This window comes from Ambystoma mexicanum, chromosome 4q, assembly GCF_040938575.1.
Source record: "Ambystoma mexicanum isolate Mex_15411 chromosome 4q, UKY_AmexF1_1, whole genome shotgun sequence".
NCBI classification, from domain to species: Eukaryota; Metazoa; Chordata; class Amphibia; order Caudata; family Ambystomatidae; genus Ambystoma; species Ambystoma mexicanum.
Window position 1 is genome coordinate 46317727 of NC_090928.1, and position 15025 is coordinate 46332751.

The window sequence follows — 15025 nt, forward strand, 5'->3', positions numbered from 1 at the left end:
AAAAGTGCCATCCTTCCTGCGGTGGTGCTGCTGAATGATGGAGTGTGAGGTGCAGGGTTTTCAATGTGACAACTCTGCTGCTCTTGCTTGGTTAGGCGTGACTGTGGGCTTTTCAGCAGTCTTATTATTGATCATTACTACATTGTTCATTTTACCACTGCTGCTGTTTCAAATGGCGGCCTCACGGTCAGCAGCAGACGTTTAGCACCTTGGGAGTGTGTGGGGTGCAATTTATATTCAAACTCTAATGCATGCTAGTGGATGTATTACATTGATGTCTGGATTCGTCCCACATTTGGAAAATGGGGTCATGTGTGAGTGCAATAGCAATCTAAACCAGACGTATCTGAGATCATTTATTGTCTTTTCCCTAAATAAATTGCTTGTCAACTGATTATTTTGTGATGCAAGACTAGAAACGTAGCTACAAAATACTGCTGATTTCAATATTTGGTTACTGTGATCACAAATGTACTTCTTGCACGTTGGCCAAATCATGGGAAGAACACACAAATAATTTATCAAATTATTATGTGCTGATTTGTCTTGTTTTTGTAACTTGAAACCGAGACTACGCTATGTAGACTACGCTACTACCATGTATTCTGATCATGGTATTATTGCTTTTTTTAAATTTTGTTCTTATTGTGGTAATCCTGTATTTGTATAGGCCACTTTTGCCAAACAAATTATCTATACATAAAATAAAGAAATACCGTGTCTAAAAATATTGACTTTCTAAAGCAAACGCCTCAATCTGAATTGTCATATAGAGCAGGCAGGGGCAAGATGGGTTAGAGCCTGGCAGACTAGACACGCCTTTAAGGCATCCAGCACTCCTTTTCCACCCTTGTCATATGCATAATAAGAGCCATTGTCAGTTCTTTACTGGAGAAAAAAATACAGGGTTGAGGATTTGATAAAACGTTATGGGGCCTATAAAACATAATTATATTGTAAATGTAATCTTACTTTAATCAACAGAACAGCCAACCTAGTGAGTTAATATTTGGAACAATATGACGATTCTATGAAGGTTTGCCGCTTTTTTTTGCTGAATGGCAACTTTGCCAAATTTGTTTTTCTCCAGATTTACCAGTTTATTTACCACAAACAGCAGGGAGAGAGCCCCTGCACTCCCCCTTTCACTCCCACCCCAATATATGCCATACCCCATATTACTATCTACCGGTTTGTGGTAAAGTTGCCATTCGGCAAACGTGATTGATGTATAGCTAATACAACTGGTCTTTTCAAACAAGAGGCTGCAATTACTTGTTATAATTGAACTTTGATGCCCGTTCGACCAAATAGATTTCTTTAAGGCTTGATGGTAGATGCACCGCCACTACTAAGTTGACGGACTAGATAAGCAAGTGGAATTGCCAACTGTTGTGTGCCATTTCATTTCCCACCCTAGGTAGATACTACAAACACTATGTAAGTGTCTCTCCTGTGAGGCAGTAGGCCAGAAATTGCATTTGGTACATGTAAGGGATCAAGAGTAAGAGCTGGACACAGTTTCAGGTTTCGAGTTTGAAATTGTACTTTTATTGTCGAAATAACAAGAGGGGTTGGGGAAATCCTACCTGTTCCAAGGTCTACGAGGGGTTTTCCTACCGCAACAAAGGTAAAGGGCGTCTGTCTCAGGGTGTTCAACAAATAAAGCATCCTCCATCTTGTGTCCAAAACCCTAAACTGACCCTCACATGCTGAACTAAATACCACATAAAAATGGGGATTTCTCTAAGCTATGAACGTATAACGTATTCTTGAAGTTCTAAACATAAAGTTCTAAGGTGCACAAAAGTAAAGGAATAATGTTCCACCAAGAGAAATTGGTGCTCCCTTCCCCTATGTTTCTTGTGGTTTCTCACAGTAAGTCTGGCACTTCCTGCAAAGTCAGTGTTCCAATGTGCCCAAGGAGATGACTATCTCCCTGGATACTCCCTTTTTATCCATGTTGTTATCCCACAGTTTAAAGGGGAGGAGGAGGAGGAGGAGGAGGGAGGGAATGATTCCATCCTTCAATCCCTTCAGTCTTCACTGATTCAAAGGTCTTCTTGTTATTGTTAGTCAGAAGAAACAGGTTTACTTTTTCTCCCTCCGTTTCTGTTCAATGTCAGTTATTTACTTTCTCTTTCTTGCAAGGGGTACGGCTTCCCCTGTTATCACTATCCCACAGCTACAGGTGTATTCACTTATCTTCTTACCACTGGAGTAGTCTCCTGCCAAGGTTTCACTGTTTTGTTTCTTCTCTTGTTTCTTGCTTTGATCCTTCTCCTCTCCGTGGTATACTTTCCTGCCAGGGTATTGTAGTTATCCTTACAAAGAGGTATGTGTCTTCCCTTTGATTATTGTTGCATACTTTCAGGATGGGCTTCTTAACCTCCTTTTTTGTTTCCTTTCACTTCTTATTTTGCTTCTCTTATCACTTTTCCTTCCACTGGTGGTTTACTCTTCTGCTAGGGTGTCACAACTTTCTTATTTGGGTGCGAGTCCCAGACTCACTGTTTGCCTAGTTCACTATCCTACCAGGGCTTCTTCACTTTCTTTTCACTTCTGTTGTACCCAAGAAACAAAACGTCTCCCATAGTGGGTCACTGATCATTTCATTGCAAGCTTTGTATCAATTTTACTGTCTTTACTTGTGTTTTCAACAATGTTCGGTTCTGTATAAATTCCACTTTCTGCACTTAGGCTTTTTCCAGAGTTCGTATCAATTCTATTGCCTTCAGTTAGGCGTTTTGCAATGGATGTACGTTAAAAGAACGTATCCCAAAATATCAAATTACAGCCCACTTGCCTGCATTTTGTAATTCGATCTTTTGGGATTTTGCCTGTTTGTCCCCCGCACTGCCTTTTATTTATGCGGGGGCACCCCCGCTGTCACATATACTGGAGAGCAGGCAGGGGCAAGATGGGTTAGAGCCTGGCAGACTAGACACGCCTTTAAGGCATCCAGCACTCCTTTTCCACCCTCTCACAATCGGGTACACGTCGGGGGAATCTGATTGTTTCAGCCACACTTCCTGTACACCCAAGATGGCCCCTGGCAGCCTTCCTGTGAATACAGTAGCACGCTCTAGCCTCTGGCCGTGATTGGCTATATAATCCACGCCAAAGGCAGACCCGTGCTTCGTGTTGCATCTGTGGCTTCAAGCAACACGCTCACCGCGATCCTTGAACTTCACCTACCTTGGCATCCACTCCGGATCCTTCGCGCGCACGTTCCTGAACTCCGCATCTAGGAGAAAAGGAAACACAGGAAAGTCAGTACCTATAAGCGCTCGCGCTAGACCCGACTCCTTCTTGCAAGTGCGCACGCAATCTACGGTATCACTTACCCGATCTTCTTGGAAACTTCAAAGCAGCATTCTGAGTTCTTGCGCACGTCTTCCCTCGGCGAACTCATCTGAAAACAGCCTGTGGAGAGAGAACAGGGTTAGAATTAGCATCCGCAACTTCTTTCTTGTGTGCAGAACTCGCCAAGCTTTAAGAACACGCAGCAATCGCGCGGTATAACCAGAACTTACCTGCAAATGCACCAGATTCAGTAAACACCTGGAATCCGAACTTAACTGCAACAGTACCAGTGAAGCACCTGGGATCCAAACTTATATGCAACAGCACCAGTGAAGCACCTGGGATCCAAACGTACCTGCTATATCATCGCTGGGTGAAGAAACAAAGTGAGTGGCAGAACAGAGACTTACCCTGGGTCTAATGAAGTACCGATCCGAGGGTCCCAGAAACACGGCGCCCTTACCTAGTTTAGGATGGAGAGTTCACCTAATTCATCCCTAAGGTGAGCCAAACTCCTACATTTCACCGTCCCAGTACACACAAGGGGAGAAGGGAGAAAGAGGGTTCTGGTTCCAAATCCGGGTAGGCTAAGCATCTCACCTTTCTATTTGACAGGTACCTGTAGTACAACTCTACTAACCTCGGGAAAGCAGGGAAGGGGTCCAGAAGACTGCATCGCTCCCTCAGAGACCCAGGTGAGTGTGACAGAACACAAGGCCATTTGAAACACTGCTTGAGTGATGGAGAATTCTGAGGTTGACCAGTTGGCTCAGTTGTTAAGGGAGTTGCGGGCTGAAGTACATGCGGCTCGCTCGGAGACCAACTCATTGAGACGAGAGCTAGTGGTAAATAGAGATAAGATTGAGGAATTGGCTAGGCAGTTAATACAGACTCGGGCAGGTTTGTCCCCTCTTCCGGGTGGGGTTTCCCAAGGGCTGAGCCCAACACCTTCATCAGAGACACCCATACAAGTAGTCATCCTTTGGAATGTACCCTTGCCCCCCAGTCTCCCCGAGAGGTTCACAGGAGATCCAAGACGGTTCTGAACCTTCATGAATCCGTGTCGCCTACACTTTTTGTGCAAGCTCAGACTTTTCCCTACGGAGCAGTCGAGAGTAGCTTTTGTGCTCTTGTATTTAGGGGGTCATGCAGCGGATTGGTTGGTCCCGTTGGTCAGTGGAGATGACCCCTAACTACAGAACTATGCTGGGTTCCAACGCGACACACAGGGTCAAGCACTTGATGAGGAATTACTGTCTCTTTGGCAGGGTAACCAGGAACCTATAGCTTATGTAGCCACTTTCAACCGCCTGATTGCTGAATCGAACTGGCCAGATGAAAAACGTATCACATTATTTTACCACAGTTTACGAGGAGAATTAAAAGACATCCTTGCCCAAGTAGTTAATCCTCCGGACGGCTGTTGAGTATATAGATTTAGCTATGCAACTAGACTATCGCCTACAGAACCGCAAAGCCGACCGGGCCCGTACGGAAGGTCGGACAATTTACGTGCGACCTAAGGAAAACTCGACCCGGCAACATGCAGAATCACATTCAGAACCCACGCAACTGGGGGTTCTTCGCGGTCCTCTTACTAAGGCAGAACGCGAACGAAGACGCCACGAACAGCTATGTTTATATTGCGGCCAATCAGGTCACTTTCTCCGAAACTGTCCCGTAAAGCCTCCACGAAAGACGGTAGGAGTTATGGACAGTACCAAAGGGGAAGATGAGGCGGGAAACGCCAATGCCCGGCAGACTTAGAGGTCGGTTTGTCGAGCACAAGGAAGATTCACTTGACCTCCCATTTTGCAATTCCAGTCGTCATATTATCCCAGCAACAACCAAACAAAATGCATGCACTTGAGGCGTTTGTGGACAGCAGTGCAGTTGGAAATTACATGGACTTAGAGACTGCGGGCAGGATAGAGTTGCCAATCTGCACGAAGAGGAACGTTGAGAATGTGACGGCAGTGGACAGAACCCAATTACTTTCAGGCCCAGTAACTCAATGCACCGCCGATATCACGTTAATTTGCCAAGACGGCCATAGGGAAAGCCTCTCATTTGATCACATCACTGCTCCCCAGTTCCAGGTGATACTCGGCATACCCTGGTTGGAACTGCACAATCCACTCATAGATTGGCGCGCTCGAACTCTAACCTTTCCCAGGGAATGCAGCCACTGTTACCGTCCAGACTGGGAATCGGAACAGCCACTACCAGCATCCCTTAAGGTAATATCAGGCTTGGGTATGATAGGAACATTACCTACGGAGTATCAGGAATTCCAGGATGTTTTTGCCAAAGAGCAAGCAAACACCTTACCTCCTCACAGGGTTTATGATTGCCAAATTGACCTGATATCTGGAGCACAGATACCCTGTAGTCAAATTTACGCCTTCACCGAAAAAGAGAACGCTCATCTAAATAGTTATTTAGAGCAATATCTGGCAAACGGTTTCATCAGACCCTCTAAATCCCCTGCAGCCTCGCCGCTTTTCTTCGTACCCAAGAAAGAGGGAAACCTATGAACATGCATCGACTATAGGGCCTTGAACCAAGTAACGATAAAGAACAGATACCCCTTACCACTGATCCCAGTATTACTCGACCAGGTGCGATGAGCCAAAATCTTCACGAAATTGGATCTCCCCGGAGCCTACCATTTAGTACGTGTCAAAGAGGGTGATGAATGGAAGACCGCTTTCTGGACCAGGTACGGTCTATTTGAATACCAAGTGATGCCCTTTGAGCTTTGCAACGCTCCAGCCGCATTCCAACACTTCATGAATGATGTTCTCAGAGAACTGCTGGACGTCTGCACAGTCGTATACATCGACGACATCCTCATATATATTCGACCAATATGCAAGAACACGTGTCACATGTACGAGCAGTGCTTCAGAAGTTAAGGGAAAACCACCTATATGCCAAACTCGATAAATGCTCGTTTCATATCACCGAAGTGGAGTTTCTGGGTTTTGTATTATCAGTATGTGGAATTAAAATGGATAACAGAAAAGTGGAGGCAATTGTTAAGTGGCCATCGCCGACATCAGTAAATGGAGTGCAAAACGTTCTCGGTTTTGCGAATTTCTACCGGCGGTTTATACCTGAATTTTCGCATCTTGTTCATCCAATCACTTCTTTATTATGCAAAAACCGAAAATTTTAGTGGACACCAGAAGCAGAAGAACCATTTCGAGCCTTGAAAGACAAGTTCATCTCTGCACCGGTGCTACAACACCCACAAGCAGATCTTCCATACATCATGGAAACGGACGCCTCCAGCGTTGCCATGGGGGCTGTCCTATCCCAACAAAGTCCAGAAACAGGGTGTTTACACCCTGTGGCCTTCTGGCCAGGAAGTATATTCCAGCAGAACTCAATTACGCAGTTACTGAAAAAGAACTGCTTGCGATTAAGGACGCCTTGTCGGAATGGAGACACTACCTGCTTGGGGCCAAACATACCATCACCATTATAACAGATCACCGAAACCTACAGTATTTACTCTCTGCAAAAGCAGTCATCCCAGCAACTCCGGTGGGCCCTGTTCCTGTCCGAGTATGACTTTGTGATTACTTACCGGACCGATATTAAGAACGGCTAGGTTGATGCCATCTCTCACATAGGTAAGGGCGAAGATGCTTACATTACCCCCGACCTGGTAGATATTATTCCATCACAAAATCCTGGGGCTTTGTGAGAGACCTTCCACATCATTAGATACCCTCCAACAAACAATTAAAAATAGCTTCTCAGAAGATGAAAAAAAGGCCTAGGACAAAAAAGGAAAACAGTTCACTGTGCACAATGGTCCGCCTTACTATCAAGATCTATTCCTCCCAACTTTTGCTCTCCAAGAGGAAATTATAACCAGTTACCATAACTCTCCTCTGGAAGCCCATCCGGGAATAACAAAAACCCTTGAAGGTCAAGAAACATTACTGGTGGCCGACATGGCGGGAAGATGTGGTTGAATTTGTAAATTCTTGTGGGGTTTGTGCTCAATACAAAGCATCCAGACAGAAATCAGCTGGTCTATTACAACCCATGGCAATACCACCTGCACCTTAGCATACCATCTCGATGGACTTCATCACAGATCTACCTTCAAGTTCTGGTTATAATACCATACTAGTGGTCGTTGACCTCTTCTCCAAAATGGCCCATTTTATAGCATCAAAAGAAATTCCTTCGGCATCAACATTAGCACAGGTTTTCCTTGAGCGCATCGTAAGTGTACATGGATTCCCCTCTGTGATAATTTCGGACAGGGCAAGTCAGTTTGTGTCTTATTTCTGGAAGAAATGTTGCGCTCTGGCAGGGACCAAGATCCGATTGTCAACTAGCCACCATCCCCAAACCGATGGCCAGACAGAACGCACTAACCAGTCCCTCAAACAGTATCTTCGCTGTCTATTACATCAGACCGATCAAGCTTGGACAGAAATCTTATGGATGATTGAATATGCCTATAATCACTCAATCCATGCTTCTACACAGCAGACCCCCTTTTATACCTTGTATGGCCGAAATCCACGAACCTCGGTGTTCGACCCACCGGAAGCAATTGAAATGCCTGCAGTAAAAACTTTGCATGAGCGAATAACTCAAGAAGCACAAGAAGCAACCAGACATTTACAGACAGCCAAGGCTACACAGAAGAGGCATGCAGACCAACATCAGAGGAAAGCTCCGGCTAGGGGATTGGGTGTGGTTGGCAACTAAATATATAGCCCAGGAAATTTCAACCAAAATACATCGGCCCATTTACCATCGAAAAAGCAATCAATCCAGGAGCCATGAAACTAACCTTACCATCTAACATACAAATTCACCCAGTATTTCACGTCTCGTTATTAAAACCTGTACACTCTGGCACTCAAGTGCAAGTTCCTCAGGCACCAATTGTGGTCGAAGGAGAAGAACCTGAATACAAAGTAAAACATATCCTGGACTCTAAAATTGTCAGGAAGACCCTGTACTATTTGATAGACTGGAAAGGGTATGGACCCCAAGATAGGTCATGGCAACCTAGTGAAAACATCCATGCCTCTCGATTACTACGCAAATTCCACCGAGATAACCCTACCAAACCAGGGGCAGGAAGTATACCCTTAGGAGGGGCCTTGAGAGGGTAGATTGTCACATATACTGGAGAGCAGGCAGGGGCAAGATGGGTTAGAGCCTGGCAGACTAGACACGCCTTTCAGGCATCCAGCACTCCTTTTCCAACCTCTCACAATCAGATACACATTACAGTTGGCCCCGGCCCCCTCGGGGGAATACGATTGGTTCAGCCACACTTCCTGTACACCCAAGATGGCCCCTGGCAGCCTTCCTGTGAATATAGTAGTACACTCTAGCCTCTGGGCATTGTTGGCTATATAAGCCACGCCCAAAGGCAGACCCGTGCTTCGTGTTGCATCTCTGGCTTCAAGCAACACGCTCACCGCGATCCTTGAACTTCACCTACCTTATCATTCACTCTGGATCCTTCGCGCGGACGTTCCTGAACTCAGCATCTGGGAGAAAAGGAAACGCAAGAAAGTCAGTACCTATAAGCGCTCGCGCTAAACCCGACTCCTTCTTGCAAGCGCGCACGCAATCTACAGCATCACTTACCCGATCTTCTTGGAAACTTCAAAGCAGCATCCTGAGTTCTCGCACATGTCTTCACTCAGCGAACTCTTCTGAAAACATCCTGTGGAGAGAGAACAGGGTTAGAATTAGCATCCGCAACTTCTTTCTCGCGCGCAAAACTCACCGAGCTTTAAGAATACGCAGCAATCACACGGTATAACCAGAACTTACCTGCAAATGCGCCAGATTCAGTGAAGCAACTGGAATCAGAACTTACCTGCAACAGCACCAGTGAAGCAACTGGGATCCCAACTTACCTGCTAATCATCACTGGGTGAAGAAACTCAGTGAGTGGCAGAACAGAGACTTACCCTGGGTCTAATGAAGTACCGATCCAAGGGTCCCAGATACACAGCCCTCCTGCCTAGTTCAGGATGGAGAGTTCACCTAATTAATCCCTAAGGTGAGCCATACTCCTACATTTTACTGTCACAGTACACACAAGGGGAGGAGGGAGAAAGAGGGTTCTGGGTCCAAATCCGGGTAGGCTAAGCATCTCACCTCTCTATTTGACAGGTACCTGTAGTACAACTCTACTAACCTCGGGAAAGCAGGGAAGGGGGTCCAGAAGACTTCATCGCTCCTGTAGAGACCCAGGTGAGTGTGACAACCGCAGCCCATAATACCGAAATTCGGAATGGGGGACACCCCCACAACACCCGCTCCTCTGTTCAGTATTATGAGCTTCGATCTAATCTACTATGCAGAATGCACACTAAACATGCATTCAGCATTTTAGGTTTGATCTTTTCGTCCATTTCCTTTTGTAATGGTCGTATCCGTAACAATTATATTGTCGTCTTTTAGGCTTTTTGCAATGTTTGTCTCATTTCTACTGCCTTCACTTAAATGTTTTGCAGTGTTTGTATCTATCACATATATTACTTTCTCTTAAGCTTTTCACAATGTTCATCTCTATATTAAGTTGCCTTCTGTGTTTGGGCACTCTCGAATTTGGGCCGGCATGTGTTATTCGCCTTGAAGTGCCCCAGTAACTCATGTGTTTTCCCTGGACTTATAGGTGTTTCTCGGCATCTTTGGCGTTTGTCGCACTTCTCTGTCCTCTCTGAGTCTCACCCGTTGATTGGCAATGCCTCCTGATAGCCGTTTCATTCCCGCTTGGTCCCCATCTGTTTCTGACAGCTCAGGCTGTCTGTAACAGGGACGCAGCAAACGTCTCCATGCTTCTCTTGCTGCAATCCATATCAGTCACCGTCTGACCTGCATTCCACACTCCGCTCGCTCTGGTGTCCCAAACAGCATCGGAACAAGGTCGCGTGCAGTGACATACTGTCTTTCTCTCGCTGGTTTCTTAGCGGTGTGCATTTAAATGTCCCAGTCTTTCTTACTAGTTTCCAACTACCAGAATGCAGCGTTGGCTTGCTGTTTGGTCATCCCCATTACTCAATCCCTCTGTCTCGTTTCAGTACTGGAAAAGTTGGGGGAATGCTGTTTACCAAACAAACAAAAGGAGAGGTATAAGGGGAATAAAGCCCACATCTAGCGGTCCCTCGTACAGGCGAAGCCTTTAGTAACAGACAATAAAGCGCTAGGGGGCAGGCTTCTCTGTTACTGTAGCAACCTCACAAAGCGTGTTGACTAGGCAAATCTAGCTGTAAGTCGCACTCGTAAGACTCAGATACTAAAAAATAGACAATTTTATTAATAGTAATACAATTTTAAAAAACATGAAAGGAGTTCTATCGATGTAATTCACAAATTATTCTCTGACCAACAATTGGTCATCGGTCATTGGTTAAGTGCAAATATGCAAAAGAAGACTAGGTAACGTATCTGGGGCTTCTAAAGTTTGCTCAAATTAAGTTCCACAGATTGAAAGTGTCTTGTGCTGTGCAAATTCAACGCAATGTTTCTCATCAAACACTTCATTCATACAGATCTTCACTCACTCATACTCGTTCTTTTCATCTCTAACACTCATCCCAACATGTTTCTTTCCATTTATATTTTTGTGCAATGTAAACAGGAAATTCTTCAGGGGTTGTCTGCATTAAACAATATGCCTCAATGACTGGAGTTCTTAGAAATCTAGCATTGTGATCTCTCAAATACTAGAAGGAGCTTGACAATAGCTGTGCAACAAAATATCAGTACAACTTAGTGCGCGCTGAGGGGTCCAAAGAGGAAGATATCAAGTGGAGCCCATCGGTATTCTACAGTCAACCAGCGGTAGTGGGTGTCACCTGCAACAAGAATAATACAGGTAATTATGTATCTAATCTGGGACTTCCTAAGTAAGTTGTGCAAGAAAAAAGACTAATTTAATTCTATAGACTAACCATTAGTTAATTAGGGGTCAATAAGCCGAAGTCATGGTAGCAACTTTAACAAATCAGAACAAAGAGTGTCAAAGTCCTGGAGGAAAACTGAGCTACAGTGTCATTTTGAGAAGGTAATACTACTATGCTTCTAATGAAGTGGCGGCATCTCAAGGTGAATAAACGAGATGAAATAACGAGACCGGAAAGTCCCTTCTACTGATTCATAACCGTATATCACAAGTTCTAGTAGAATTTTAATAACCCGGGAGATAACCCAGCCTTTCCTAGTGTTCAATCACTGCTAAGGAGTAACCTGATATATTGAGAAGTATAGCCGTACCGAAAGATCAGTGCCTCGGTCCTTCCACGTCGTAGAATTGTGCGGATTCATCCGTACGTCCAGAACGGAGGAGGATAGTGGACGTTGAGGGTCCTGTGACAGTTCGGTAGGGTTGGAGGTGTGCTCTCCTTCGTGTGTATAGGAAGAGGAGCGTAGCAGAAACGATCAGTGAAATAGAGTGTGTACATTTTAGCTGGAAAGGGAAGGAGCGTATTAGTATACTGTGTTCCAACTGAAGTGTTACCTTGATTTGTAATCGTATACGTTATCCGTCCTTTAATGAGAATGCTGTTGGTCAGAAAAGCCTCAGACTTCAGCATCCACATTACAGTAAGCCATACTGGAGTGTGGTACAAATACTTGGGTGTTACTAGGATTTACCACTGAAGGGTTGTTTAAATCTAATATTCTATTGCCTCCCTGGAGTTTGTCTTCCTCTATGTGGTCCTACCGAAGATAGCCAATCCCGTGGTAAGTGTCAGGTAGCTTCTGCCTTTCCCTGGCCACGCAAAGGAGGTTTTCGCCCAGAGAACCAGTGTCAGCATTGCTAGATTCGTCACACACATTACAAAATTATAAATCCAAAGGTGGGCTTAGACTGCCATACCTCCAAATATACTTATGGACTACTGAGTTAGAGGAGCTCACTAGATCTCGAATAAGTAATTGGGAATAGCCAGACAAGTTGGACTTGGGAGAATTCCTGCACAAGCCGCTAAAACATTGGTTTGGGTCAGACATGTGACATTTATCCCCTCTTGCAATCTGATACCCACATTCGAGAGCAGAATGGGTATGAATACACAGTTGAACTAGATGTAATCCTGCACCAAAGGAGATACATTTAACCAACAGACATGTGGGAATCTGTGTCTGATGTAGGAGTTTGTGAGAATAGTGGTTTGCTGACAATATCTTTGGGTCTGTGGGACTGTGATGTCATGTACGCCTGGTGGAAACGTACCTGTTGTACTACAAAAAAGACTAGTCTTGGTCCTTACTTGATACCTATGGTCTACTGGATCACCTTTTCTGCAGTTGCGCCATAACATATGAAAATTAATGGAATACTGGAGTACAATAGACTAAAGCATATAATCATACCGTGAAGGGGCACCTTCGATGTACTTTTGCATAGCTGATTAGAGAACGATATTAAAGATCTAGAATTTAGATACCTTCTTAAACTGCGCATTTAGTGCAAAATGAATGACAACTGTTTGCTGGTTTTAGGGTTGATTTCCCGTCTTTGTGGCTAACGTGTTAATTTTCAGAAACTTTTTCTATACATCCAAATACCTTCTAGTTTACTCTTTTATTGAGAAGTAGCTGTGTCATGCTCCAGTCATAGGCATAGCCACACCATCCTATTAAATGCCGTCCTGCTGATGTCATTTGAGAGGGGTCACAGCATTGCAAAAGGTTCTATCTAATTCCAAGTTAAACTGCTAATATGTGCACGTCAGGGGCGACAGCCACTCTGATCACTCACCTGCTATCAGCTGCAAGAATGACCTTAGCGCAGAACCGGAAAAACGAAGAGGGCCCCATTATAGCATGGTGGTGGGTCAAGGTCTGGGGAGTGATGGCCATGGAGAAAATATGTGCACTCAGTGTGGGGGAATACCTAAAAGTCTTGACGGTCTGGACCCCATTCCACGACTGTGTGAGTGGCAGAGAGGCCAATACTTCAAACCCCGTCTTCTCAGGAACACACATGTCATATAAGTTTAATCAACAGTAAAAAGGAATGAACACGAATCAAACCCTATCCATGGACCCCACACATGTTGATCTCTGTATTTTTGAAGTTATGGTTAAAGCAGGGAGGGGGTGAGCTTGGGGAGGGGGGTGGAGGGAAATGGGTGAAGGAACTGAAAATTGAAAAATTAGAACATTCAAAGGCTAAGAGATTTCGATCATCTTTGAACAATATCAGAATGAGAGAGAGGCTGAACAGTAACGATAACTTAATAATTCTGTACTCTTTTGTTGTACCTGTATGCCTTTGATCCAAAAATAAAGTGTTAAAAAAAAAGGTATGTGCACAATGAAATGCACATGTCAGCCCTGCAAGCAGTAAAACCTACTTTAAAATATAGCTTGCCCAGTGCGACCCAACTTCTTGGGTAGTACTAGGGGCGGGGGTCCAATTTCCTGCATTGTGAACAGGGCTGGCTCTGGCTTTTGTCCTCATGGGCCTCCTGCTCCAGGTTGGGAGGTGTCCCTGCACCATTGACAGGCTCATGACCCTGACCCTGACCCTGTCACAGTGCTACACAAACCAATAACATTCCAATATCCAGAGTCGTATGTAATGTTGCCAGCATTCTCCCGCCTCACCCTGTGCCACTAGACCCACTGCGGTCTGAAAGAATGTTGGCCAAGCCTACCGGCATCGCGTTGTGAGCCGCAAGCACAAAGCCCACATATAAGCAACAAAGAAGTTCCTGCACCTAAAATTAGAAGAGTTCAGATGGCCATTGACCTTGTGGTTGAGTAGAGCTGCATCCAGGAGCTCCAGATCAATAGCTGATTTATGCAGGATGCTGCAGAGGTCTGCTCATGAACCGGAGAACTTCCAACATAGCAGTGAAAGTCCAGGCTGCATTTGTAGAAGCGGAAGGCACAGGTGAGAGGAGTCTCCCAATTAACCAGTGTTAATCCAATGCATCAAAGATATTAAAATATCTATTGGGTAAAGTACATGAACGGGACTTCTCCAAAACCCTGAACCTAAATCATAGTCAACCTGGCTAATTTGATGGGGCGTTAACTGCCAATTCCATGGAAGCGCTTTAAAAGAGGGGGAAAGAAGGAAAAGTGTAGAAGTTTGGAGGGTCGCAAATGCACTTTGAAGCCATCACTGGTTACAAATGGACCAAGTTACCTGGGAAGAGGTAAATCAATTCTTGCCCAACATGCAGCAGCTATTCTAGTGAAGGCTAATCCAAAACCCCGACCCACAAAAGGACTGCCTGGACATCCCCTGTCCACCTTAAGAAGTTCTTGGAATGTAACAGACTGTGAGGCAGTAGACTCGTCTCTCTGAGGCTGATGGACAGTATGGACCATCCTCTGACTCTGTCACTGTCTTAATCCAGGCCATTACGACCTTGCAAGCAGACATGACAGCATCCAGTGCTGCTATTAACCAGAAGTTGGATGCCATTCGAGGGGGGTCATAATCTGCTATCAGCTGATGTGGAATTTGGGGATCTAGAATTGTCACAGCCTGTTACAGCCCCTACACCATCGCCTCTGGCAGCCGCTGCTTCTGCGTCTGTTCCAATGCCTTTTCTGCTGTGCCCTCCCGAACACTTTATGGGCTACATACAGAAATATCGTACCTTTACTAACCAATGCACGGTACACTTTTTGTGTAGGCCTACTGCGTTTCCTGATGCAACCTCAAATGCTTCTTTTATATTCACATCTAGGA

General features: G+C 45.0%; 1 protein-coding gene across 2 annotated transcripts in view; it reads left to right on the top strand.

Moving 5' to 3' along the window:
* The window catches only part of ABCB10 (ATP binding cassette subfamily B member 10), a 550176-nt gene that overhangs the window by 68911 nt on the left and 466240 nt on the right, over positions 1–15025 (top strand). The gene's annotated exons all lie outside the window — the stretch shown is intronic.